This window comes from Aphelocoma coerulescens, chromosome 1 (genome assembly GCF_041296385.1).
Source record: "Aphelocoma coerulescens isolate FSJ_1873_10779 chromosome 1, UR_Acoe_1.0, whole genome shotgun sequence".
Taxonomy (NCBI): Eukaryota; Metazoa; Chordata; class Aves; order Passeriformes; family Corvidae; genus Aphelocoma; species Aphelocoma coerulescens.
In genome coordinates this window covers 120,671,556-120,697,681 of record NC_091013.1, presented here as the reverse complement: position 1 = coordinate 120,697,681, position 26,126 = coordinate 120,671,556, and the positions used below count along the sequence as shown (strand labels likewise).

At 49.4% G+C, this 26,126-nt stretch overlaps 4 long non-coding RNA genes across 4 annotated transcripts; all 4 read right to left on the bottom strand.

Moving 5' to 3' along the window:
• Nucleotides 1-7,968: 7,968 nt before the first annotated feature.
• LOC138120177 (uncharacterized) lies at nt 7,969-8,619 on the bottom strand. The gene is made up of 4 exons (XR_011155770.1): nt 8,576-8,619; nt 8,315-8,481; nt 8,149-8,233; nt 7,969-8,067 (listed from the first exon to the last, which is right to left on the bottom strand). It is a non-coding gene; the product is annotated as an uncharacterized lncRNA (long non-coding RNA).
• Nucleotides 8,620-15,356: 6,737 nt separating this feature from the next.
• On the bottom strand, nt 15,357-15,843 carry LOC138120165 (uncharacterized). Its single transcript, XR_011155767.1, has 3 exons — nt 15,692-15,843; nt 15,533-15,612; nt 15,357-15,450 (listed from the first exon to the last, which is right to left on the bottom strand). It is a non-coding gene; the product is annotated as an uncharacterized lncRNA (long non-coding RNA).
• Nucleotides 15,844-17,256: 1,413 nt separating this feature from the next.
• On the bottom strand, nt 17,257-18,267 carry LOC138120160 (uncharacterized). Its single transcript, XR_011155766.1, has 3 exons — nt 18,147-18,267; nt 17,377-18,069; nt 17,257-17,298 (listed from the first exon to the last, which is right to left on the bottom strand). It is a non-coding gene; the product is annotated as an uncharacterized lncRNA (long non-coding RNA).
• A 163-nt stretch (nt 18,268-18,430) lies between these two features.
• On the bottom strand, nt 18,431-19,018 carry LOC138120154 (uncharacterized). The gene is made up of 3 exons (XR_011155764.1): nt 18,681-19,018; nt 18,561-18,602; nt 18,431-18,466 (listed from the first exon to the last, which is right to left on the bottom strand). It is a non-coding gene; the product is annotated as an uncharacterized lncRNA (long non-coding RNA).
• Nucleotides 19,019-26,126: the final 7,108 nt, after the last annotated feature.

The following is a 26,126-nucleotide window of genomic DNA, read 5'->3' as shown; positions in this document are numbered from 1 at the left end:
CAGATTTAATCTGTCTGCATCTGCAAGAAAGTGATGACAAAAGTCAAAGGGCTGCATGAGAACTTCACAGCTCCAGCCATCTTGTGACAACCTAGGAATATCATCTAGAGGCCAAACTACACCATACATAACGGATTTGAAGGCCTTGGGCCTTGTTCCATTACATCGATATGCCAGGGTATGCAGCAGGGCAGAGCAGCTCTGGGCCAAACCCACTCAGGCACCCGTGACACAGGAGACGACAAAAGAGGGGATGCAATGAGGAGAGAGAACTCTCAGCAAAAAGCACGACTGCAAGCACATCAAAGGGCTATGGCAAAAGACCTGTGACACAAGATGCCCAAAAGACACGGCATGCACAATAGACAAGTGACGCAACATGCACTGCGATTGCTCTGCCCTGCGCACCTCAGCATTGCGATCAAATGTGAGGCTTTCCCATTATGCGGGCTAAGGGGCCCCTTCTTGGACATCCCCATCTCCAAAGCTGACTCAAAACTCCCTCCCCGAGAGACCCAGCCCGACACGCCGCTTTCATTCCCTCCGTGGGTCATATCCCTCAACTTATCTCTCGGACATCTGGGGATGTGAATCTTCCTGGGGCGCAAAAGAAGGCGGCCTCTCGCCGGCCCAGAAGCTCCTGCCATTGCCAGGCTGTTGTCTCTCAGTCAGCTACAATAAAGACAACCAAACATCAGTATATGAGCTTAGTGGCATGTCAGCCAAAACCCAACAATTCCACTACTCACCGTCCACTAAGAGAGCCCGGGTCCTCAGGCCGCACGCTCTGGCCGCGCTCCAAGGCCGACGCCATCATCGCAGGGTACACCTGGGTTGAGTGGAGACGAGGTTATGCAGCATTGCTGAAACTTGAGTGGACCCTTGTTCCTCCTCCCTCCCCGACATGCTGCAACTCCTCGGCCGTTGCTGAAGGCTACCCAGACGGTACCTTCGCATGGAAAATGTAAAGGCTTCATCGCAGAGTCCCATGATACTTGCAGAGGACTCATGAGGGCAGCAAGCCAGGTCCATCAGCCAGTCGGTGAGGGGTTTCAGTGTAATACAAGGGGACCGCCTGAAACACACAAATGACAGTGGATGCTTAGAGCTGTACCAGAACTTGGCACCCAAGGAATACCAAGTGGTTCTTTCCACCAGTGACTTCTTACCTCATTCACTTGACCTTGACTGCCGAGATCTGGCTTTACCTCCTAAGAACAAAGACAAAGAACAATGCTGTAACAAAGCCACCAGCTACACTTGCTGAGGAAACACAAACAGTGACTGACCTTCCTGGGGGAACCCCCTCACCCGGTATAGGGCGCTCTGGCACGGATTTAATCCGTCTGCATCTGCAAGAAAGTGATGACAAAAGTCAAAGGGCTGCATGAGAACTTCACAGCTCCAGCCATCTTCTGACAATCTAGAAATATCATCTAGAGGACAAACTGCACCCTACATTACAAATTTCAAGTCCCCAAGCCTTGTTCTATTACACCGATATGCCAGGGTATGCTGCAGGGCAGAGCAGCTCTGGGCCAAACCCATGCAGGCACCCATGACAGAGGAGATGACAAACGAGAGGATACAACAAGGAGAGAGAACTCAGGGTGGAAAGCATGACTGCAAGCACATCAAAGGGCTAAGGCAAAAGACCTGTGACACAGGACACCCAAAAGACATGGCATGCACTATAGACAAGTGACACAACATGCACTGCGATTGCTCTGCCCTGCGCACCTCAGCATTGTCATCAAATGTGAGACTTTCACTTTATGCGGGCTAAGGCGTCCCTTCTTGGGTTTCCCCATCTCCAAAGCTGACGCAAAAATCCCTCCCAGCGAGGCCCGACTCGATACTCCGATTTCATCCCCTTGACTTATCTCTCCGACGTCCTGAGATGTGAATCCACCTGGGACGCAAAAGAAGACCGCCTCACCATCCCGGAAGCTCCTACCATCGCTGGGCTTTTGTCTTTTAGACGGCTACAATAAAGAAAACCAAACATCAGTACAGGAACTTCGTGGCACATTGGCCAAGCCCCCAACAGTTCCACTACTCACCGTCTCCTAAGAAGGCCGGGGAAGTCGGACCACACGCTTTGGCCACGCCCCGAGGCCGATACCATCACCGCAGGGTATACCTGACTTAAGAGGAGAGGAGGTGATGCGGGACTGCTGAAACTTGAGCGGACCCTCGCTCCCCCACCCTCCCTCCCCGACACGCCGCAACTCCTCGGCCGTCGCCAAAGGCTACCGGGACGGTACCTTCACATGGAAAAGGTAAAGGCTTCGTCGCAGAGTCCCATGATACTTGCGGAGGACTCATGAGGGCGGCAAGACAAGCCTGTCAGCCAGGCGGCGAGGAGCTCGCTGTAATACAAGGGGACTACCTGAAACACACAAATGATAATGGATGCTTAGAGCTGTACCAGAACTTGGCACCCAAGGCATAACAAGTGGTTCTTCCCACCAGTGACTACTTACCTCATTCACTTGACCTTGACTGCTAAGATCTGGCTTTACCGCCTAAGAACAAAGACAAAGAACAATCCTGTAACACAGCCACCATTTAAGTTTGCCCTGCAAAGACAAACGGTGACCAACCTTCAGGTGGGAACCCCCTCACACGGTATGGGGTGCTCTGCCGCAGATTTAATCCGTCTGCATCTGCAAAAAAGTGATGACAAAAGTCAAAGAGCTGCATTAGAACTTCACAGCTCCAGCCATCCTGTATGAGTCTAGGAATACTATCTTGAGGCCAAACTACAACCTACACCACAAATTCCACAGCCCCAGGCCTTGTCCTATTACATCCATACTCCACAGTATGCTGCAGGGCAGAGCAGCTCTGGGCCAAACCCACTCAGGCACCCGTGACACAGAAGATGACAAACAAGGGGACATAACAAGGAGAGAAAACTCTAGGCTAGATTATCACAAGGACCGGGCAAATGAGAAGTGAGATGACCGCGGCGAGACCGACGGTGAGCCAACAAGGCTGCAAGAACCCTGGCAGAGGAGGATGATAACAGAAGGGCTTAGTCCAAGAACCGCAAAGATGGATGCCCGAGAATTGGACGGGTGGAATCCTCCAGCTATCTTCACATTCTTACAAGCCTTCATCCTCTATAATGGATCATTGCAGGGCACAGCTGACAATGCAGCTCAGAACAAGACCTGAAAAGACACCCGACTCAACCTCGCTGAAGAGAGACGTGATCCTGATGCACCTCCAAGCTCACGAGTCAAATGATCAATGGTATCGGCACCACACTGAGGAGCACCAAGAACAGAGATGCTAAGAATAATGCCCAGCCTTTGCGATAAGCATCTCAAAGGGCTAAGGCAAAAGACCTGTGACACGAGATGCACAAAAGACAGAGAACGCACAATAGACAGGTGACATGTACCAGGCCTGCTCTGCCCTGCGCACCTCGGCACTGTGATCAAAAGCAAGACTTAAGCTTTATGGGGCCTAAGGGGCCCCTTCTTGGGTATCCCCACCTCCAAATCTGACTCAAAAATACCTCCTGGTGAGGCCCAACTCAACACCCCGCTTTCACCCCTACTGTGGGTCACAGGTCTCAACTTATCTCTTGGATGTCTGGGGATGTCAATCTGCCTCGGGTGCAAAAGAAGGCTGCATCACCATGCGGGAAGCTCGTGCCTTCACCGGGCTCGTTCGCTCTTAGTCAGCTACAATAAAGAAAACCAGACAAACATCAGTGCATGAACTTAGTGGCACCTCAGCCAAAACCTGTCAATTCTGCCACTCACCGTCTCCTAAAAAGGCTGGCCTCCTCAGGCCGCACGCTTTGGCCACGCTCTGAGGGCAACGCCATCGTCATCGTCACAGAGTATACCTGGGTTAAGAGGAGACGAGGTGATGCGGCATTGCCGAAACTTGAGTGGGCCCTCGCTCCTCCTTCCGTCCGCAACTCACTGCAACTACCCGGCCGTTGCCGAAGGCAACCTGGACGGCACGTTCAAATGGAAAAGGTAAAGGCTTTGTCAAGGAGTCCTGTAATACTTCCGGTGGGCTAATGACAGCGGCGAGCCAGGTCCATCAGCCAGTTGGCAAGGAGTTTCACCATAATACATGGGGACTGCCTAAGCACACAAATGATAATGGATGCTTAAAGCTTAGAGTGACAGAACTTGGCTTCGAAACAATAACAACCAGTTCAGTACACCGGTCACCACTTACCTCACTAACTCGACTTTGACTGCTGAGATCTGGCTTTACCTCCTAAAAACAAAGACAAAGAACGATGCTGTAACACAGCCACCAATTACACGTGCCCCGCAAACAAACGGTGACTGACCTTCCGGCAGGAAACCCCCTCACCTGGTATGGGGCACTCTGCCACGGATTTAATCTGTCTGCACCTGCAAGAAAGTGATGACAAAAGTCAAAGGGCTGCATGAGAACTTCACAGCTCCAGCCATCTTGGGACAATCTAGGAATATCATCTAGAGGCCAGACTACACCATACATTACGGATTTAAAGGCCTTGGGCCTTGTTCTATTACACCTATATGCCAGAGTATGCAGCAGGGCAGAGCAGCTCTGGGCCAAACCCATGCAGGCACCCGTGACACAGGAGACGACAAAAGAGGGGATGCAATGAGGAGAGAGAACTCTCGGCGAAAAGCATGACTGCAAGCACATCAAAGGGCTAAGGCAAAGGACCTGTGACACAAGATGCCCAAAAGACACGGCATGCACAATAGACAAGTGACGCAACATGCACTGCGATTGCTCTGCCCTGCGCACCTCAGCATTGCGATCAAATGTGAGGCTTTCCCATTATGTGGGCTAAGGGGCCCCTTCTTGGACATCCCCATCTCCAAAGCTGACTCAAAACTCCCTCCCCGAGAGACCAAGCCCGACACCCCGCTCTCATTCCCTCCTTGGGTCATATCCCTCAACTTATCTCTCGGACATCTGGGGATGTGAATCTTCCTGGGGCGCAAAAGAAGGCGGCCTCTCGCCGGCCCAGAAGCTCCTGCCATTGCCAGGCTGTTGTCTCTCAGTCAGCTACAATAAAGACAACCAAACATCAGTATATGAGCTTAGTGGCATGTCAGCCAAAACCCAACAATTCCACTACTCACCGTCCACCAAGAGAGCCCGGGTCCTCAGGCCGCACGCTCTGGCCGCGCTCCAAGGCCGACGCCATCATCGCAGGGTACACCTGGGTTGAGTGGAGACGAGGTTATGCAGCATTGCTGAAACTTGAGTGGACCCTTGTTCCTCCTCCCTCCCCGACATGCTGCAACTCCTCGGCCATTGCTGAAGGCTACCCAGACGGTACCTTCGCATGGAAAAGGTAAAGGCTTCATCGCAGAGTCCCATGATACTTGCAGAGGACTCAGGAGGGCAGCGAGCCAGGTCCATCAGCCAGTCGGTGAGGGGTTTCAGTGTAATACAAGGGGACCGCCTGAAACACACAAATGACAAAGGATGCTTAGAGCTGTACCAGAACTTGGCACCCAAGAAATAACAAGTGGTTCTTTCCACCAGTGACTTCTTACCTCATTCACTTGACCTTGACTGCCGAGATCTGGCTTTACCTCCTAAGAACAAAGACAAAGAACAATGCTGTAACAAAGCCACCAGTTACACTTGCTGAGGAAACACAAACAGTGACTGACCTTCCTGGGGGAACCCCCTCACCCGGTATAGGGCGCTCTGGCATGGATTTAATCTGTCTGCATCTGCAAGAAAGTGATGACAAAAGTCAAAGGGCTGCATGAGAGCTTCACAGCTCCAGGCATCTTCTGACAATCTAGAAATATCATCTAGAGGACAAACTGCACCCTACATTACAAATTTAAAGGCCTTGGGCCTTGTTCTATTACATTGATATGCCAGGGTATGCAGCAGGGCAGAGCAGCTCTGGGCCATTCCATGCAGGCACCCGTGACACAGGAGATGACAATCAAGGGGATGCAACAAAGAGAGAGAACTCTCGGCAAAAAGCATGACTGCAAGCACATCAAAGGGCTAAGGCAAAAGACCTGTGACACAAGATGCCCAAAAGACACGGCATGCACAATAGACAAGTGACGCAACATGCACTGCGATTGCTCTGCCCTGCGCACCTCAGCATTGCAATCAAATGTGAGGCTTTCCCATTATGTGGGCTAAGGGGCCCCTTCTTGGATATCCCCATCTCCAAAGCTGACTCAAAACTCCCTCCCAGCAAGCCCCGACCCGACACCCCGCTCTCATTCCCTCCGTGGGTCATATCCCTCAACTTATCTCTCGGACATCTGGGGATGTGAATCTTTCTGGGGCGCAAAAGAAGGCCGCCTCTCGCTGTCCCAGAAGCTGCTGCCATTGCCAGGCTGTTGTCTCTCAGTCAGCTACAATAAAGACAACCAAACATCAGTATATGAGCTTAGTGGCATGTCAGCCAAAACCCAACAATTCCACTACTCACTGTCTACTAAGAGAGCCCGGGTCCTCAGGCCGCGCTCCAAGGCCGACGCCATCATGGCAGTGTATACCGGGGTTGAGTGGAGACGAGGTATAAAGCATTGCTGAAACTTGAGTGGACCCTCGTTCCTCCTCCCTCCCTGACATCCTGCAACTCCTCGGCCATTGCTGAAGGCTACCCAGACGGTTCCCTTACATGGAAAATGTAAAGGCTTCATCGCAGAGTCCCATGATACTTGCAGAGGACTCATGAGGGCAGCAAGCCAGGTCCCTCAGCCAGTCGGTGAGGGGTTTCAGTGTAATACAAGGGGACCGCCTGAAACACACAAATGACAATGGATGCTTAGAGCTGTACCAGAACTTGGCACCCAAGAAATAACAAGTGGTTCTTTCCACCAGTGACTTCTTACCTCGTTCACTTGACCTTGACTGCTGAGATCTAGCTTCACCGCCTAAGAACAAAGAAAGAATAATGCTGTAACACAGCCACCATTTATGTTTGCCCTGCAAAGACAAACAGTGACCGACCTTCCTGCGGGAACCCCCTCACCCAGTATGGGGCGCTCTGCCATGGATTTAATCTGCCTGCATCTACAAGAAAGTGAAGACAAAAGTCAAAGAGCTGCATGAGAACTTCACAGCTCCAGCCATCCTGTATGAGTCTAGGAATACCATCTTGAGGCAAAACTACAACCTACACCACAAATTCCACAGCCCCAGGCCTTGTCCTATTACACCCATACTCCACAGTATGCTGCAGGGCAGAGCAGCTCTGGGCCAAACCCACTCAGGCACCCGTGACACAGAAGATGACAAACAAGGGGACACAACAAGGAGAGAGAACTCTGGGCTAGACAATCACAAGGACCGAGCAAATGAGAAATGAGATGACCGCGGCGAGACCGACGGTGAGCCAACGCGGCTGCAAGAACCCTGGCAGAGGAGGATGATAACAGAAGGGCTTATTCCAAGAACCGCAAAGATGGATGCCCAAGAACTGGACGGGTGGAATCCTCTAGCTAGCTTCACATTCTTAAAAGTCCTCATCCTCTATAATGGATCATTGCAGTGCACAGCTGACAATGCAGCTCAGAACAAGACCTGAAAAGACACCCGACTCAACATCACTGAAGAGAGATGTGGTTTTGATGCACCTCCAAGCTCACGAGTCAAAGGATCAATGGTACCAGCAACGCACTGAGGAACACCAAGAACAGAGATGCTAAGAATAATGCCCAGCATTTGCAATAAGCATCTCAAAGGGCTAAGGCAAAAGGCCTGTGACAGAAGATGCACAAAAGACAGAGAACGCACAATAGACACGTGACATGTACCAGGCCTGCTCTGCCCTGCGCACCTCGGCACTGTAGTCAAAAGCAAGACTTAAGCTTTCTGGGGCCTAAGGGGCCCCTTCTTGGGTATCCCCCCCTCCAAATCTGACTCAAAAATATCTCCCGGTGAGTCCCAACTCAACACCCAGCTTTCACTCCCTCTGTGGGTCACAGGTCTCGACTTATCTCTTGGATGTCTGAGGATGTCAATCTGCCTCGGGTGCAAAAGAAGGCCACCTCACCATGCAGGAAGCTCATGCCTTCATCGGGCTGGTTATCTCTTGGCAAACTACAATAAACAAAACGAAACAGACATCAGTGCATGAACTTAGCGGCACCTCAGCCAAAACCTGTCAATTCTGCCACTCACCATCTCCTAAAAAGGCTGGGGTCCTCGGGCTGCACGCTTTGGCCAAGCTCCAAGGCCAATGCCATCGCCATTGTCACAGGGTATACTGGGGTTAAGAGGAGACAAGGTGATGCAACACTGCCGAAACTTGAGGGGGCCCTCAATCCTCCCTCCCTCCACAACTCACTGCAACTAATTGGCCGCTGCCGAAGGCTTCCCAGACGGTGCCTTCACATGGAGAAGGTAAAGGCTTCGTTGCGGAGTCCCGTAATGCTTCTGGAGGGCTCACCAGGGCAGCAAGCTGGGTCTGTCGGCCGGTCAGCGAGAGGTTTTGATGTAATACAAGCAGAAGATCTAAAACACACAAATGACAGTGGATGCTTAGAGCTGTACCAGAACTTGGCACCCAAGGATTAACAAGTGGTTCTTTCCACCAGTGACTTCTTACCTCGTTCACTTGACCTTGACTGCTGACATCTGGCTTTACCTCCTAAGAACAAAGACAAAGAACAATGCTGTAACACAGAAACCATTTACACTTGCTCTGCAAAGACAAACAGCGACCGACCTTAATGCAGGAATCCCCTCACCTGGTATGGGGCGCTCTGGCACGGATTTAATCTGCCTGCATCTGCAAGAAAGTGATGACAAAAGTCAAAGGGCTGCATGAGAACTTCACAGCTCCAGCCATCTTGGGACAATCTAGGCATATTATCTAGAGGCAAAAATACACCCTACATTACAGATTTAAAGGCCTTGGGCCTTGTTCTATTACACCTATATGCCTGGGTATGCAGCAGGGCAGAGCAGCTCTGGGCCAAACCCATGCAGGCACCCGTGACACAGGAGAAGACACAAACAAGGGGATGCAACAAGGAGAGAGAACTCTCAGCAGAAAGCATGACTGCAAGCACATTAAAGGGCTGAGGCCAAAGACCTGTGACAAGATGCCCAAAAGACACAGCATGCACAATAGACAAGTGACACATCATGCACTCAGGTTGCTCTGCCCTGCGCACCTCAGCATTGCGATCAAGTGTGAGACTTTTCCATTATGTGGGCTAAGGCACCCCTTCCTGGGTATCCCCATCTCCAAAGATGACTCAAAACTCCCTCCCCGAGAGCCCCAACCCAACGCCCCGCTTTCATTCCCTCCGTGGGTCGCAGCCCTTCAACTTATCTCTCAGACGTCTGGGAATGTGAATCTTCCTGGGGCGCAAAAGAAGGCCACCTCTTGCCATCCCAGAAGCTGCTGCCATTGCCAGGCTGTTGTCTCTCAGTCAGCTACAATAAAGACAACCGAACATCAGTACACGAGCTTAGTGGCACGTCAGCCAAAACGCAACAATTCCACTACTCACCGACTCCTAAGAGGGCCCAGGTCCTCGGGCCGCACGCTCTGGCCGCGCTCCGAGGCCAACGCCATCATCACAGGGTATGCCTGTCTTGAGTGGAAATGCGGTTATGCAGCATTGCTGAAACTTGAGGGGATGCTCGCTCCTCCTCCCTCCCTGACTTGCCGCAACTCCTTGGCCGTTGCCGAAGGCTACCCGGATGGTACCTTCACATGGAAAAGGTAAAGGCTTCATCGCAGAGTCTCATGATACTTGCAGAGGACTCACAAGGGCGGCAAGACGGGTCCATCAGCCAGTTGGTGAGGAGTTTCAGCGTAATACAAGGGGAGCGCCTGAAACACACAAATGACAAAGGATGCTTAGAGCTGTACCAGAACTTGGCACCCAAGGAATAACAAGTGGTTCTTTCCACCAGTGACTTCTTACCTCATTCACTTGACCTTGACTGCTGACATCTGGCTTTACCTCCTAAGAACAAAGACAAAGAACAATGCTGTAACACAGAAACCATTTACACTTGCTCTGCAAAGACAAACAGCGACCGACCTTAATGCAGGAACCCCCTCACCTGGTATGGGGCGCTCTGCCATGGATTTAAACCGTCTGCATCTGCAAGAAAGTGATGACAAAAGTCAAAGTGCTGCATGAGAGCTTCACAGCTCCAGCCATCTTCTGACAACCTAGAAATATCATCTAGAGGCCAAACTGCACCCTACATTACAAATTTAAAGGCCTTGGGCCTTGTTCTATTACATTGATATGCCAGGGTATGCAGCAGGGCAGAGCAGCTCTGGGCCAAACCCATGCAGGCACCCGCGACACAGGAGAAGACACAAACAAGGGGATGCAACAAGGAGAGGGAACATTCCACAGAAAGCATGACTGCAAGCACATTAAAGGGCTAAGGCAAAAGACCTGTGACACAAGATGCCCAAAAGACACTGCATGCACAATAAACAAGTGACACATCATGCACTCTGATTGCTCTGCCCTGCGCACCTCAGCATTGCGATCAAATGTGAGACTTTTCCATTATGCGGGCTAAGGGGCCCCTTCTTGGGTATTCCCATCTCCAAAGCTGACTCAAAACTCCCCCCCAGCAACCCCGACCCGACACCCCGCTTTCATTCCCTCCATGGGTTGCAGCCCTCAACTTATCTCTCGGACATCTAGGGATGTGAATCTTCCTGGGACACAAAAGAAGGCCACCTCTCGCTGTCCCAGAAGCTGCTGCCATTGCCAGGCTGTTGTCTCTCAGTCAGCTACAATAAAGAAAACCAAACATCGGTTCACAGGCTTAGTGGCACATCAGCCAAAACGCAACAATTCCACTACTCACCGACTCCTAAGAGGGCCCGGATCCTCAGGCCACACTTCGAGGCTGGCGCCATCATCGCAGGGTATACCTAGGTTGAGTGGAGACACGGTTATGCGGCATTGCTGAAACTTGAGTGGACCTTTGCTCCTCCTCCCTCCCTCCCCGACTTGCCGCAACTCCTCGGCCGTTGCCAAAAGCTACCTGGATGGGTACCTTCATATGGAAAAGGTAAAGGCTTCGTCACAGAGTCCCATGATACTTGCAGAGGGCGGCAAGACGCATCTGTCGGCCAGTCGGTGAGGGGTTCAGTGTAATACAAGAGGAGCGCCTGAAACACACAAATGTCAATGGATGCTTAGAGCTGTACCAGAACTTGGCACCCAAGGAATAACAAGTGGTTCTTTCCACCAGTGACTTCTTACCTCGTACACTTGACCTTGACTGCTGAGATCTGGCTTTACCTCCTAAGAACAAAGACAAAGAACAATGCTGTAACACAGCCACCACTTACACGTGCTCTGCAAACACAAACTGTGTCCGACCTTCCTGCGCGAACCCCCTCACCCAGTATGGGGCGCTCTGCCATGGATTTAATCCGTCTGCATCTGCAAGAAAGTGATGACAAAAGTCGAAGTGCTGCATGAGAACTTCACAGCTCCAGCCATCTTGTGTCAATCTCAGAATATCATCTAGAGGACAAACTGCACCCTACATTACAGATTTAAAGGCCTTGGGCCTTGTTTTATTACACCTATATGCCAGAGTATATGCAACAAGGCAGAGCAGCTCTGGGCCAAACCCACTCAGGCACCCGTGACACAGGAGATGACAAACAAGGGGACACAACAAGGAGGGTAAACTCTGGGCTAGATGATCACAAGGACCGAGCAAATGAGGAATGAGATGACCACGGCAAGACCGACGGTGAGCCAATGAGGCTGCACGAACCCTGGCAGCAGAGGATGGTAAGAGAAGGGCTTATTCCAAGAACCGCAAAGATGGATGCCCAAGAATTGGACGGGTGGAATCCTCTAGCTATCTTCACATTCTTAAGAGTCCTCATCCTCTATAATGGATCATTGCAGGGCACAGCTGACAATGCAGCTCAGAACAAGACCTGAAAAGACACCCGACTCAACGTCGCTGAAGAGAGACATGATCCTGATGCACCTCCAAGCTCACAAGTCAAAGGATCAATGGTATCGGCACCACACTGAGGAACACCAAGAACAGAGATGCTAAGAATAATGCCCAGCGTTTGCGATAAGCATCTCAAAGGGCTAAGGCAAAAGACCTGTGACATGAGATGCACAAAAGACAGAGAACGCACAATAGACAGGTGACATGTACCAGGACTGCTCTGCCCTGCGCACCTCGGCACTGTGATCAAAAGCAAGACTTAAGCTTTATGGGGCCTAAGGGGTCCCTTCTTGGGTATCCCCACCTCCAAATCTGACTCAAAAATACCTCCTGGTGAGTCCCAACTCAACACCCCGCTTTCACCCCCCTGTGGGTCACAGGTCTCGACTTACCTCTTGGATATCTGGGGATGTCAATCTGCCTCGGGTGCAAAAGAAGGCTGCATCACCATGCAGGAAGCTCGTGCCTTCACCAGGCTGGTTATCTCTTAGTCAGCTACAATAAAGAAAACCAGACAAACATCAGTGCATGAACTTAGCGGCACCTCAGCCAAAACCTGTCAATTCTGCCACTCACCGTCTCCTAAAAAGGCTGGGATCCTCAGGCCGCACGCTTTGGCCACGCTCTGAGGCCAACGCCATCGTCATCGTCACAGGGTATACCTGGGTTAAGAGGAGACGAGGTGATGCGGCACTGCCAAAACTTGAGGGGGCCCTCACTCTTCCCTCCCTCCGCAACTCACTGCAACTACTCGGCCGTTGCCGAAGGCAACCTGGACGGCACGTTCAAATGGAAAAGGTAAAGGCTTTGTCACAGAGTCCCATAATACTTCCGAAGGGCTAACGACAGCAGCGAGCCAGGTCCATCAGCCAGCTGGCAAGGAGTTTCAGCATAATACAAGGGGACTGCCTAAAGCACACAAATGACAATGGATGCTTAAAGTTTAGAGTGCCAGAACTTGGCATCGAAACAGTAACAACCGGTTCAGTACACCGGTCACCGCTTACCTTACTAACTTGACTTTGACTGCTGAGATCTGGCTTTACCTCCTAAGAACAAAGACAAAGAACAATGCTGTAACACAGCCACCATTTACACTTGCTCTGCAAAGACAAACAGTGACTGACCTTCCTGCAGGAACCCCCTTAACTGATACGGGGGCCCTCAGCCACAGACTTAATCCCTCGGCATCGGAAAGAAACTGAGGACAAAATTCGAAGTGCTGCATGAGAACTTAACAGCTCCAGCCATCTGTTGTCAATCTCAGAATACCATCTTGAGGCCAAACTACACCCTACATCACAAATTCCACATCCCCAGGCCTTGTCCTATTACACCCATACTCCACAGTATGCTGCAGGGCAGAGCAGCTCTGGGCCAAACCCACTCAGGCACCCGTGACACAGGAGATGACAAACAAGGGGACACAACAAGGAGGGAAAACTCTGGGCTAGATGATCACAAGGACCAAGAGAATGAGGAATGAGACAACTTAGGTGAGACCGACAGTGAGCCGACAGGGCTCCAAGAACCCTGGCAGAAGAGGATGCTAACACAAAGGCTTTATCCAAGAACCGCAAAGATGGATGCCTGAGTTGTACGGGTGGAATCCTCTAGCTATCTTCTCATTTTCACAAGTCCTCATCCCCTTTAGTGGATTGTTGTGGTGCACAGCCGTCAATGCAGCTCAGAACAAGACCTGAAAAGACACCTGACTCAACATTGCTAAAGAGATGTGATTCTGATGCAGCTCCAAGCTCACGAGTCAAAGGATCAATGGTATCGGCACCACACTGAGGAACACCAAGAACAGAGATGCTAAGAATAATGCCCAGCATTTGCAATAAGCATCTCAAAGGGCTAAGGCAAAAGACCTGATACACGAGATGCACAAAAGACAGAGAACGCACAATAGACAGGTGACATGTACCAGGCCTGCTCTGCCCAGCACATCTCAGCTCTGTGATCAAAAGCAAAACTTTTGCTTTATAGGTCCTAAGGGGCCCCTTCTTGGGTATCCCCACCTCCAAATCTGACTCAAAAATACCTCCTGGTGAGTCCCAACTCAACAACCTGATGTCACCCCCTCTGTGAGTCACAAGCCTCGACTTATCTCTCAGACGCCTGGGGATATGAATCTGCCTTGGACGCAAAAGAAGGCCGCCTTGCCATCCAGGAAGCTCCTGCCGTCACTGGGCTGTTCTCTCTCAGTCAGCTACAAAAAAAAACCAAACCCAACATCAGTACATTAGCTTAGTGGCGCCTCAGCCAAAACCCGACAATTCTGCTACTCACCGTCTCCTAATAGGGCCAGGGTCCTTGGGCCACACGCTTTGGCCATGGTCCAAGGCTGACACTGGCATTGCAGGGTTTACCTGGATTAGGAGGAGACAAGGTGATATGGCATTGCTGAGACTCGAGCAGACCCTTGTTCCTCCTCCCTCCCCAACATGCTGCAGCTCCCCAGCCATTGCTAAAGGCTGCTCAGAAAGACCCTTCAAATGGAAAAGGTGAAGGCTTGGTCAAAGAGTCCCATAATACTTTCAGAGGGCTCACAAGGGTGGCGAGCCGGGTCTGCCAGTCATGGAGGTTCGGAGAACACAAGCAGACCACCTTAAACACACAAATGACAATGGATGCTTGGAGCTGTACCAGAACTTGACACCCAAGGAATAACTTTTTCTTTCCACCGGTCACCACTTACCACGCTCACTTTACCTTGACTGCTGCTACCCAGCTTTACCTCCTAAAAATAAAGACAAAGAACAATGCTGGAACATTGCCACCATTTACACTTGCCCTGCAAACACAAACAGTGACTCACCTTCTTGCGGGAATCCCCTTCAACCGGTGGGGGACGCTCTGCCACAGATTTAACCCGTCTGCATCTGAAAAAGTGATGACAAAAGTTAAAGTGCTGCATGAGAACTTCGCACCTCCAGCCATCCTGTGTCAATCTAGGAATAACATCTAGAGGCCAAACTACACCCTACATCACAAATCTCAAGTCCCAGGGCCCTGTCCTATTACAACTATATGCCAGACTGTGCAGCCGGGCGGAGCAGCTCCAGACCAAACCCATGCAGGCACCTGTGACACAGCAGATCACAAATGAGGTGAAGGGATGAGGAGAGAAAACTCTCAGTGAGAAGAATGACTGCAAGCACATTGAAGAACTAAGACAGAAGACATGAGATGCCCAAAAGAGACAGGGCGCACAATAGACAAGTGACATGACATGCACTGGGTCTGCTCTGCCTGGCGCACCTCGACCTTGTGATCAAAAGTGAGACTTTCCTTTCATGGGGCCTAAGGGGCCCCTTCTTAGACATCCCCATCTCTGAAGCAGACTCAATATTCCCTCCCAGTGAGCCCCAATCCGACACTCCGCTTTCATCCCCTCGACTTATCTCTCAGATGTGCAGGGATGCAAATCCTCCTCGGGCACACAAAAAGGCCACCTCGCCATCCAGGAAGCTCCTGCCATCGCCAGGCTGTTCTCTCAGTCAGCTACAATAAAGAAAACCAAACCAAACATCAGTGCACGAACTTAGTGACACCTCGGCCAGAACCCAACAATTCCGCCGCTCACCATCCCCTAAGAAGGCCAGGGTTCTCAGGCCGCACGCTTTGGCCGTGCTCCAAGGCCGACGCCATCGTCGCCACATATTCCTGGGTTAAGAGGAGACAAGGTGATGCAGCATTGCTGAAATTTGAGCAGACCCTCACTCTTCCTCCCTCCCTGACTCACCACAACTACCCAGCCGTTGCTAAAGGGTGCCCGGACAGCAGCTTTGAATGGAAAAGGTAAAGGCTCCGTCGCAGAGTCCCGTAACACTTCTGGAGGGCTCACAAGGGTGGCAGACCGGGTCTGTTGGCCAGTCATGGAGGTGCTTCCGCATAATACAAGTGGACCCCCTAAAACACAGAAATGATTGTGGATGCTTAGAGGTGTACCAGAACTTGGCACCCAAGGAATAACAACTTTTTCTTTCCACCGGTCACTGCTTACCTTGCTCACTTCACTTTGACTGCTGCTATCTGGCTTTACCTCCTAAAAACAAAGACAAAGAACAATGCTGGAACATTGCCACCATTTACACTTGCCCTGCAAACACAAACAGTGACTGACCTTCCTGCGGGAACCCCCTCAACCAGTGGGGGGCACTCTGCCATGGATTTAACCCATCTGCATCTGAAAGAAAGTGATGACAAAAGTCAAAGGGCTGCATGATAACTTCACAGCTCCAGCCATCCTGTGTCAATCTAGGAATAACATCTAGAGGTCAAACTACACCCTACATAACAAATCTCAAGTCCCAGGGCCCTGTCCTATTACACCTATAGGCCAGGCTATGCAGCAGGGCAGAGCAGTTCTGGGCCAAACCCATGCAGGCACCCGTGACACAGGAGATGACAAACAAGGGGACACAACAAGGAGAGAAAACTCCCGGCAAGAAGAATGACTGCAAACACATTGAAGGGCTAAGACTAAATACATGAGACACAAGATGCCCAAACGAGACAGAACGCACAACAGACGAGTGACATAACATGCACCAGGACTGCTCTGCACACATAAGTGTTTTAATCAAAAGTGATACTTACCCTTTATGGGGCCTAAGGGGCCCCTTCTTAGACATCCCCATCTCTGAAGCTGGCTCAATGTTCCCTCCCGGCAAGCCCTGACCTGACACTCTGCTTTCACCCCCTCAACTTATCTCTTGGACATCCAGGGATGCAAATCTACCTCAGGCATAAAAGAAGGCGGCCTCACCGTCCAGGAAGCTCCTGCCATCACCGGGCTGTTCTCTCAGTCAGCTACAATAAACAAAACCAAACCAGACAACAGTGCACAAAGTTAGTGGCACCTCGGCCAGAACCCAACAATTCTGCCACTCACTGTCTCCTACGTAGGCCGGGGTTCTCGGGCCGCACACTTCAGCCACACTCCGAGGTTGACGCCATCGTTGCGGGGTATACTGGGGTTAAGAGGAGACAAGGTAATGTGGCATGGCTGAAACTTGAGCGGACCCTCAATCCTCCTCCCTCCATCCCCAACTTGCTGCAACTCCTCTGCCGTCGCCAAAGGCAACAGGATGGTAGCTTCGAATGGAAAATGTAAAGACTTCATTGCAGAGTCCTGTAATGCTTCCGGAGGATTCACGAGGGCAGCAAACTGGGTCTGTCGGCCGGTTGGTGAGGAGGTTGAGCATAATATAAGTAGACCCCCTAAAGCACACAAATAACAATGGATGCACCAGAAATTGATACCCAAGCAATAACAAGTCATTCTGTCTACCAGTCACTGCTTACCTCACCCACTTGATCTTGACTGCTGAGATCTAGCTTTCCCTCCTAAAAATAAAGACAAAGACCAATGCTGGAACACCGTCACCATTCACACTTGCCTTGCAAACACAAATGGTGACTGACCTTCCTGCAGGAACCCCCTCACCCGGTGTGGGGCACTCTGCCCCAGATTTAACCCAACTGCATCTGAAAGAAAGTGATGACAAAAGTCAAAGTGCTGCGTGAGAACTTAACAGCTCCAGGCATCCTGTGTCAATCTAGGAATATCATCTAGAGGCCAAACTACACCCTACAAAACAAATTCCACATCTCCAAGCCTTGCCCTATTACACCTATAGGCCAGACTGTGCAGTAGGGCAGAGCAGCTCCGGGCCAAATCCCATGCAGGATTTGCATGCAGCAGATGACAAAGGAGGGGACACAACGAGAAGAGAAAACTCTCGGCAAGAAGAATGACCACAAGCACAACAAAGGGCTAAAGCAAAAGACATGAGACAAGATGCCCAAAAGACACAGAACACACAATAGAGAAGTGACACAACATGCACTGGGACTGCTCTGCCCTGCACACCTCAGCACTGTGATCAAAAGTGAGACTTTCCCTTTATGTGGCCTAAGGGGCCCCTTTGTGGGTAGCCCCGTCTCCAAAGCTGACTTAAAAATCGCTCCCAGCAACCCCCTACCCAACACCCCGCTTTCATCCCATTGACTTATCTCTCAGACATCCAGGGATGTGAATCCTCTTTGGGTGCAAAAGAGGGCCACCTTGCCATCCAGGAAGCTCCTACCATTGCCAGCCTGTTGTCTCTTAGTCAGCTACAATAAAGAAAACCAAATATCAAGGCTTCAACTTAGTGGCATGTTAGCCAAAACCCAACAATTCCACTACTCACCATCTCCTAAGAAGCCCGGGGTCCTGGGGCCACACACTTTGGCTGCGCTCCAAGGATGGCACCGTCATCGTAGGGTTAAGAGGAGACAACGTGATGCAGCATTGCTGAGACTTGAGCAGACCCTCGCTCCTCTCCCCTCCCTCCCCAACTCGCCCCAACTTCTCGGCCGTTGCCTAAGTCTGCCCGGACGGTATCTTTGAATGGAAAAGGTAAAGGCTTCATTGCCGAGTCCCATAATGCTTTGGGAGGGCTCATGAGGGCAGCGAGCCAGGTACATCGGCCAGTTGGTGAGGGGGCTCAGCATAATACAAGTGGACCCTCTAAAACACACAAATGACAGTGGATGCTTAGAGCTGTACCAGAACTTGACACCCAAGGAATAACAACTTTTTCTTTCCACCAGTCACTGCTTACCTTGCTCACTTGACCTTGACTGCTGAGATCTAGCTTTCCCTCCTAAAAATAAAGACAAAGAACAATGCTAGAACACAGTCACCATTTACACTTGCCCTGCAAAGACAAATGGCGACTGACCTTCCTGTGCAAGCCCTCTCACCCGGTATGGGGCACTCTGCCACCGATTTAATGCATCTGCATCTGAAAGGAAGTGATGACAAAAGTTAAAGGGCTGCATGATAACTTGGGACTAGAAAACTGCAAGATGCCACCATACCACTCCCGCCGAACCCCGCACCGACCGGCCGTGGTTGCTCCATCTGAGGTGTGGCTCAGGTGGTTATGCAAAGGTAAAGGTTACCCCTAAAGCCTTCTTTCTATTCCACCTACCCCCCAGTCTATTCCACAGGGCAGAGCAGTTCCAGGCTAAACACAAACTCAAACAACACATTATGCTACAAACAGTGGGACGCAAGGATGATAAAAAAAGCTCTCTGAGAGAAGAAGGACGGTGAGGACCGAGATGACGCCAAAAGAGATGACCGATGGCGTAGCGACAGTAGACGGAAGCAGCTCTAAGGAGCGGAAGAAAAGACTGTAATAGAGTGACCTATTATAAGAACTGTCAGTCACGATGATCAAGACAGCTGCAAAACAATGCTATGTTCAGAATGCTCCCTGTATCCTTACAATGTTATAAGCCCCAGGACATTACAACTCACAGCTGGAAAGGATGTATGGCAATACAGCCAGGAATGAGGCCTCAAAAGACATCTGACTCAACACTTCTGAGATGCGATTCCGAGACACGGCTGAGCCCGTCGGTAAGAGAACAAATGATATCGGTGACATGCCGAGAAATACAAATGTTTGAGAACCTAGAGATGATGGCTGACACTTGCCATAAGGTCCTTGAGGATAAAAGGCAGACATATCTGATCCAAGGGATCCTGAAGACATGCTAGACAACACAACACACCAGACAACACAACACAGACTGGAACTGCTCTGCACTGCATACCCTACAGTTGCAATCAAATGTGGAGCCTCTCCCTTTAGCTGTCCTAAGAGGCCCCTTAGAGAGCATCCCTTACCCCTACACTAATTATTAAGTTTTTCCCAGGAATTTCCAACTCACTACCCTGCTGCCATCCCATCTCCAGGTCATAGCCCCTGACTTATCTTTCGGATGACCGGCAATATGAATCCACATTGGCTGTGAAATGAGTCCTCCTCAGTTGTCTCAGAAGGCCCCATAATAGCCAGGTTAGCCTCAAAGTCACCTACAATAGAAAAAAAAAACACAACATCAATGCACAAATCTAGTGGCATATAGGCCAAATGCCCACAATTTGGCTACTCACCACCTCCTAAGCACATCCAGGTCCTCGGGTCTCTGGCTTCACCCAGAATCAAAAGCTGGGGCCATTATTTCAATAGACACGTAAGACAGCGAGGGGCAAAGTTATAGGGTATTTCTGTGAGTACGGTGGATGCATTTGTGTGCTTTAAGATGCATAAATGCATCTGCTGTGCTTGGGAAAAAGCCTTAGGTAGCCCTAAATAGACACCTTTTCCCACCCTATAGCCTTCAAAACCCCTTCTGGCACTTCCTAAACCAGCTACCCTGCTCACACTCTCCCAGCTGCAATCCATAACTTACCTATTGGAAGCCACAATTTTGGGTATGATCTTTGATATGAGCAAGGTCCCTTTTATGATGCAATGAATGCACTAAAAAAATTTGAAGCTTCATACTCAATACAACCTGGAAGTTACAAAGCTCCTAAAGAAAAAAAAAAAACAAGAGAAAACCCTGAATTTAGAAAAGCACCTTACCACCCCTGAACACTCAGGCCAAAATTACAAGCCTAAATACTCCCTGTGTTCAACACCATCTTCTTCCCAATGTCTTCAAAACCTCTGTTGCTTTAGAGACCAAAAGCATCTACTGAGGGGAAAAAAAACTGATATAAGCTGAAAGGCCCCCTTCATTGAAATGAGAGGACATCTCCCATCCCAGTCAATCCCAGGGAGGAAATGAAGCCCTTTGGCAAAGGCTGGGGTTAATATACCCCTGGCTGGGTCCGCCTCTCATTCCCATCATGCCCCAGAAAAGGGAGGAGGTAATTACCACAAGGTATAAAAGCTGTCAAAGGAGCTATAGCTGCTTGGCTCCTCTGACTTAAATTCAAAGTGAGTAAAGGGCTGGAGAGAGAAAAAAAGCTCTTCAGGGAATTGATGATACCTTCTTTTTTACTACAGCTACATCAAGTAAAAGAGCAGAGACCAGGTAACAAATAAAACTTTGTATTTTGGCAGTGTAGATAGCTAAGTGGGATAACTAGCTGTTAATTTGCACAGTTGTTCCTTAGTGATTAGCACGTAATACTTCACATGTGACTAAGTAGGGTGGAAAAGAGTAGTAATTATATGAATGGTGAAGCTCTCATTGGGACCTCTAATTAGGGCTAGATACATTATAAATAAAAATAACAAAACTAATAGACTCCTGGGTGCTGTTAGGGTTACATATGTGCTGGGCTTACTCCCATAGGAGATATTTGGTACCGGGGCATGGGTAGAAGTGCCCTGAAATGCAGATTTAAACCCTTAAAATGCTGAAAAAGGGAGCACTTCCTTTAACTGAACCCCTAAAATGAGGAGATGGGGTGTTTACTTCCACTTAAGCTAATATGATGGCAAATAAATGGCTTCTCCCCTTTAATTTAATCCCCTAAAATATTTGGAAAAGAGGGGGTTTCCTCACTTTAAATCTCACAAATGATACAGAAAGAGTAATCTTTCCCTCAGCTCAAAACCTTAAAAAGGGGGGACAACTGGGCTTCCCCCTCCATTTACACATTTGGATGATGAAAATGCAGGAGTTACCCTTAACTCAAACCCATAAAATAGCACAGTCAAGGTTTTCCCTTTCCATTTAAACTAGAAAATAATGGGAAATGGGGATTTGCTGTCAATTGATACCCCTAACAGCATAGAAGGGGTGGGGTTTCCTTCAAATGATACTATTAAAATTGCAGGGGAATGGGATTCCCCCTCAATTTTGATAGAGACAATTATGGAAAAGGAAGTCTTTTCCCTCAATTTAAGCCCCTTTTCTCCTAATAATACCTCTTTTTTCTGGGGCCTCTGGGGAGGGACTGACAAGATAAAAGGGGAAAGTTGAAAGTTTCCCTGTGGCGCCCGGCATGCTCAGGTGCCCAGGTGCATCTGGCTGCTCCCTAGCTCCTGCTAGGATGCTCCAACTGTTGTTCCTGGAGGGACACTTGGGATACCTTCATCAGCCCCTCTGAACTAGTAGCTCCCTGTGCAGGTGTGCCCGGGCAACCCTCTGAAGGCAGCTGGTCATGCCTGGACCTGCTGTGCCTTGGAGCAGGGGGTGAGGTGGAGAAAGGTCCTGCTGGTTGTTCCCTCCCATTCATGGGCCATTGTCTGTCCCTGAAACACTGGGGTGCCGGGCTTTCCTTTCTATGGAAGAGAACCGGCCTTCTCAGCCAGGTGCCTGTGGCCAAAATTGGGATTCTGCCTCCAAAACTCCCTATGTCCTAGCTTTGTAATTACTGAGGAAATTTCCCTCAGATCATAAGTGATTACAGGTAATTTTTCCTCTGCAATCATTACTGAATTGTGTTTCTGTGAAGTGTTTGACACATCCCTTGAGGGGACGAGGGTTTGGCCGGGTTTTTTATGGCTCATCCTGACAGGCCCCGACAGAACCCGAGCTCCCCATCGCTGGTCTACCCCGAATTTCTGTGAAATATTGATATAGTTTATAAATACTCCCTTTGCCTGCTACTCAGTCTTTCCCTGTCCGTCCAGGGAGCAGATTACTCCATCCTTTGCTCCTGACCGCAGCTCTCCTGCCCAAATGCCGGTTCTCACAGACAAGAACTAAGCAGAAAATTGCTACAAATGTTGGCTTTTAAAGTAAAATTCTTATTACATCTGGCTAAATGAGCAAAATAAATACAAGCATTGATGGTCATTGGGCGAAAGCTTTTCAGAACAGAAAATAACCATTTTGATAGCACAGATCCCATTTTGACAATAATGCATTCTTTGCGTTTCGGAATCCTGCCCATATAGGGCATCTGAAAATTGGTATTTTGGAATTTGATATTTTGAAATGGGGACATGTTGATATTTTGGAACTTAATATTCTGGTATTTTGAAAGGGAATTATTTTGGTATTTTGGAACTTGGTATTCTGGTGTTTTGAAAGTAGGTTACTTTGCTATTCTGAAACTTGGTTTTCTGGTATTGCAGAACTGGATTACTTTGGCAATTTAGGACTTGGTATTCTACTGTTTTGGAACCGAATTACTTTGGTATTTCTGGACTTGGTATTTTGGAACTGGATAACTTTGGTATTTCAAAACTTGGTTTTCTGGGATTTTGAAACCTAGTTTTCTGATATTTTTTACCTTGGTTTTCTATTATTTTGGAACTAGGTTATTCTGGTATTTCGGAATCTGATTTTTTTTTTTTTTTTTGTATTTTAGTAGGCTGGTTTTTTGGTATTTTTGTGGGCTGGTTTTTTTTGTATTTTGTAACATGGGCTTTTAGTTTAGTATTTTTGTAACCTGGGCGGTTGCTATTTTGTAACCTGTGCTTGGCAGGGGCCTGTGGCATCCTAGTCCAGGCTCTCGGCTTCATTTGCCTTCTTTGACAGTGATTATCCTCTCATGGGAACTGTTAAATCACAGACTGTACAATGAGACAGACTTCCCAAAACAGAAATAAATTCCAGCTATGGAAAATCTCACTGCCGCATTTAGAAACACTTCAGCAAAGACTTTGGAAAAAGCAAAGGTGATGTATGATTACCTAGGGCCCCAGAAAACTGAGGTGAAGGTGGGGAACAAGCAGACAGCAAACAGCTTCCACTGCTTCTTGCTCCAGACACTACTGCAAGTGCAGCTTCCCTGGAATTTCATGTCCAGTGTGTCTCTTCCAAGCTCAGCAGGCAAACGAACAGGTACTCCAGGATTTACTTCGTTTGTACTTCAGGCAGCACAGACCCTCCACGAGGAACTGGAATCCAAGGGTAGATCTAAAAATGGTCCTTCCTCCCACTTACCGCTCCACACTTTCTCCTTCCGCAGGTAGGATGCAGGTGCCTCGCAGAGGCAAGAACACTGCCTTTCAATTCAGTACAAAACCTGCCAGAAAAAAACAGGACACCGGGACCAAGAGCCAGCAGCAATTCCTTAGTGTTTCTGTTCACAGCTGTTCTCCTGCTGCTTTTCTTGACAGGGGCTTTTCTTTCAAGGTCATTCCTGTATGGTTTTATCTTGCCAAATGTTTTAGAAAGTTGAGTTTCTTGAGAACTGTTTCATCCTGACATTTTCAGTGCTGCGCTTGCCACAATCCTTTGGATGCCCTAACTGCGCATCCAATTCAGGGAACACCAGTTTAGCCCTGGGCTGGGAAACAAAAGACAACAAACATTTAAAAATCGTCCCTGCCTTGAGGGTGTTCAGGCCCAGGAGAAAGCCCTTCCCACCACCCTCTTGGCCTCTTCCCAGTCTGAGTAACTGGAAATGTGCATCCAAACCCGAGTTAGACAGATTGGGGTGTGTTTCGCACACCAAAGACCACAGTCCCAAGCACTGGGAGCCTAAAGATGCTCTGGATTACAGTTCACAGCCTCAGTGAACCCTGCAGAGTAAAGCCAAGTGGTTTCTCTTTTGCTGAGGGAGGAAAACGCATGACAGCAAGGGCTGTCACAGCTGACCCAGCCCTCGTGGGGTCAGCTGAACAGGATAACCCATTGAGTCTTGCTCTGCTGTTGAAAAACACTACAAACCCTGTGGCTCAAGGGTTCAAAATCTACTTTTTAGGTCAGCCAAAAGGCCTCTGGCTGAGACAATTCACTGAATTCACTGGCAGATCCCAAGATCTGTTTCCAAGTGCATAAAAACCTACACCTACAAAAAGGTCCCAAGCAAAGTGGAGTTAAAGGTGCTCTGAGCACAGGTTCCTTGAACTTCAGGGAAATGATCCCGAGTCTGGCTTTGGGATGCTCCCACCTGCACCTTGTGTTCTCCACACCAGCCATCGTGCCTGGGAAGGCCAGGGGTTTTGGACGCCCTCTGGGAACCCCCAGACCCCCTGCCAGTGAGCAATGGCGCTGTCTGTGCCTGCAGCCCTCACCCCAATTTTTGTCAGTGGGTGGTTCTTGATGTGGCAGTTGGGGACAGGGGTAAGGAGTGGCCCTGGCAGTGCTGGGGCAGCAGTTGGACCTGATGGGCTCAATGGGTTTTCCAGCCTCAGGGATTCTATGGGACAGCCTGTGACTGACCCAGCTGCACAGACAGGCACAGGGAAGCTGTTACACACAGATTATATTGCCATGAGCCAGAGCACTTCAGGACATCCTTGAGAGAGTTGCAGAGAGCAGGAAAAAAAAATACAGTTACAGCACTGATCATGCTCTGTGGTTTGCAAGTGGGGCATGATCACCATTTTGTTTTTGTCTTGATAGCTCCAAAGAAAATAACTGTTGACCTGGCAGCAAAGATGCCACCTTCCTGATACTCCTGGCCCAGAACCATGGCCCAGCAGGCAGCTGCAGCAATCTGAATTATTTGTGCAGTTCAGAAGCTGCACATCCCTAGACCAATCCCTTGGGAGCATGAACCTTCCCACAGGCATTTTGTACTTCAGTGTGTACTTTCAGCACACTGGGACCATTCAAATCAGAATGAGGTCACTTGCTGACAGCACAGCATTAGATCAGAGATATTCAGAGACTCACCAGACAACATTCACTATGGACTCTCTGTGGATGCTAAAAGGCAGGAGCAGAGAAATTTTTCAGCTCTGTAGTTTGTGAAGTTTATCCTTTCTCATCCTTTAGCAGAGAAACAGAGAAATCCAGCTTCTCACAACTTCTCTGTGAGAGCTTTCGTTCTCATGAGAACTGGATGGGTGGTAACAGTTTGTAAGAATGTAAACTATTTCTACACCTGCTATTGTTGTCAGAACACTAGAATTGTTTTCAGTCTTGTGAGAATAATATTTGGAAATGGGTCTCTTACTGCTCGGCCTATCACCTTGAGAGGTGGTGAGTGAATAAGCCAATCATGTAATTTCTTAATTGTGAACTACACTATAAAAGAGGAGAAATTCATTAAATGAGGTCTTAACTCTGCTTTGGCCATATCTTTTAACCTGGACCGATGTCGTGATTCGCTGTTCTCTGGGGATAACAGCGACAGACTCGCCATTCCCATTGTTCTGGCTGCAGCATCCTCATTTCTCACAGGTCTGTTTCAAGGACTCCCCTCAAAATATGGATTGCTGGTCCCAGTAGGGAATCCCCAAGGGCATTTTTACTCCCTGCAAACTGCAGGAATGACCAAGAACAGGTTCTGTCATAAGAAAAGCAGAGGATTGTGATGATTACACAGCTCTCCCTGTGAGGGCTTCAGTTTCTACCTGCAATTCTTGAGCAGCTCTGCCTTGGTCCCACCCGCCTGCTCCAAAATGCCTACGTGGGGTTTAACTCCAGCTCTTTGGATCTGCCCATCCCCATGGCTCTGACAGACAGCACAG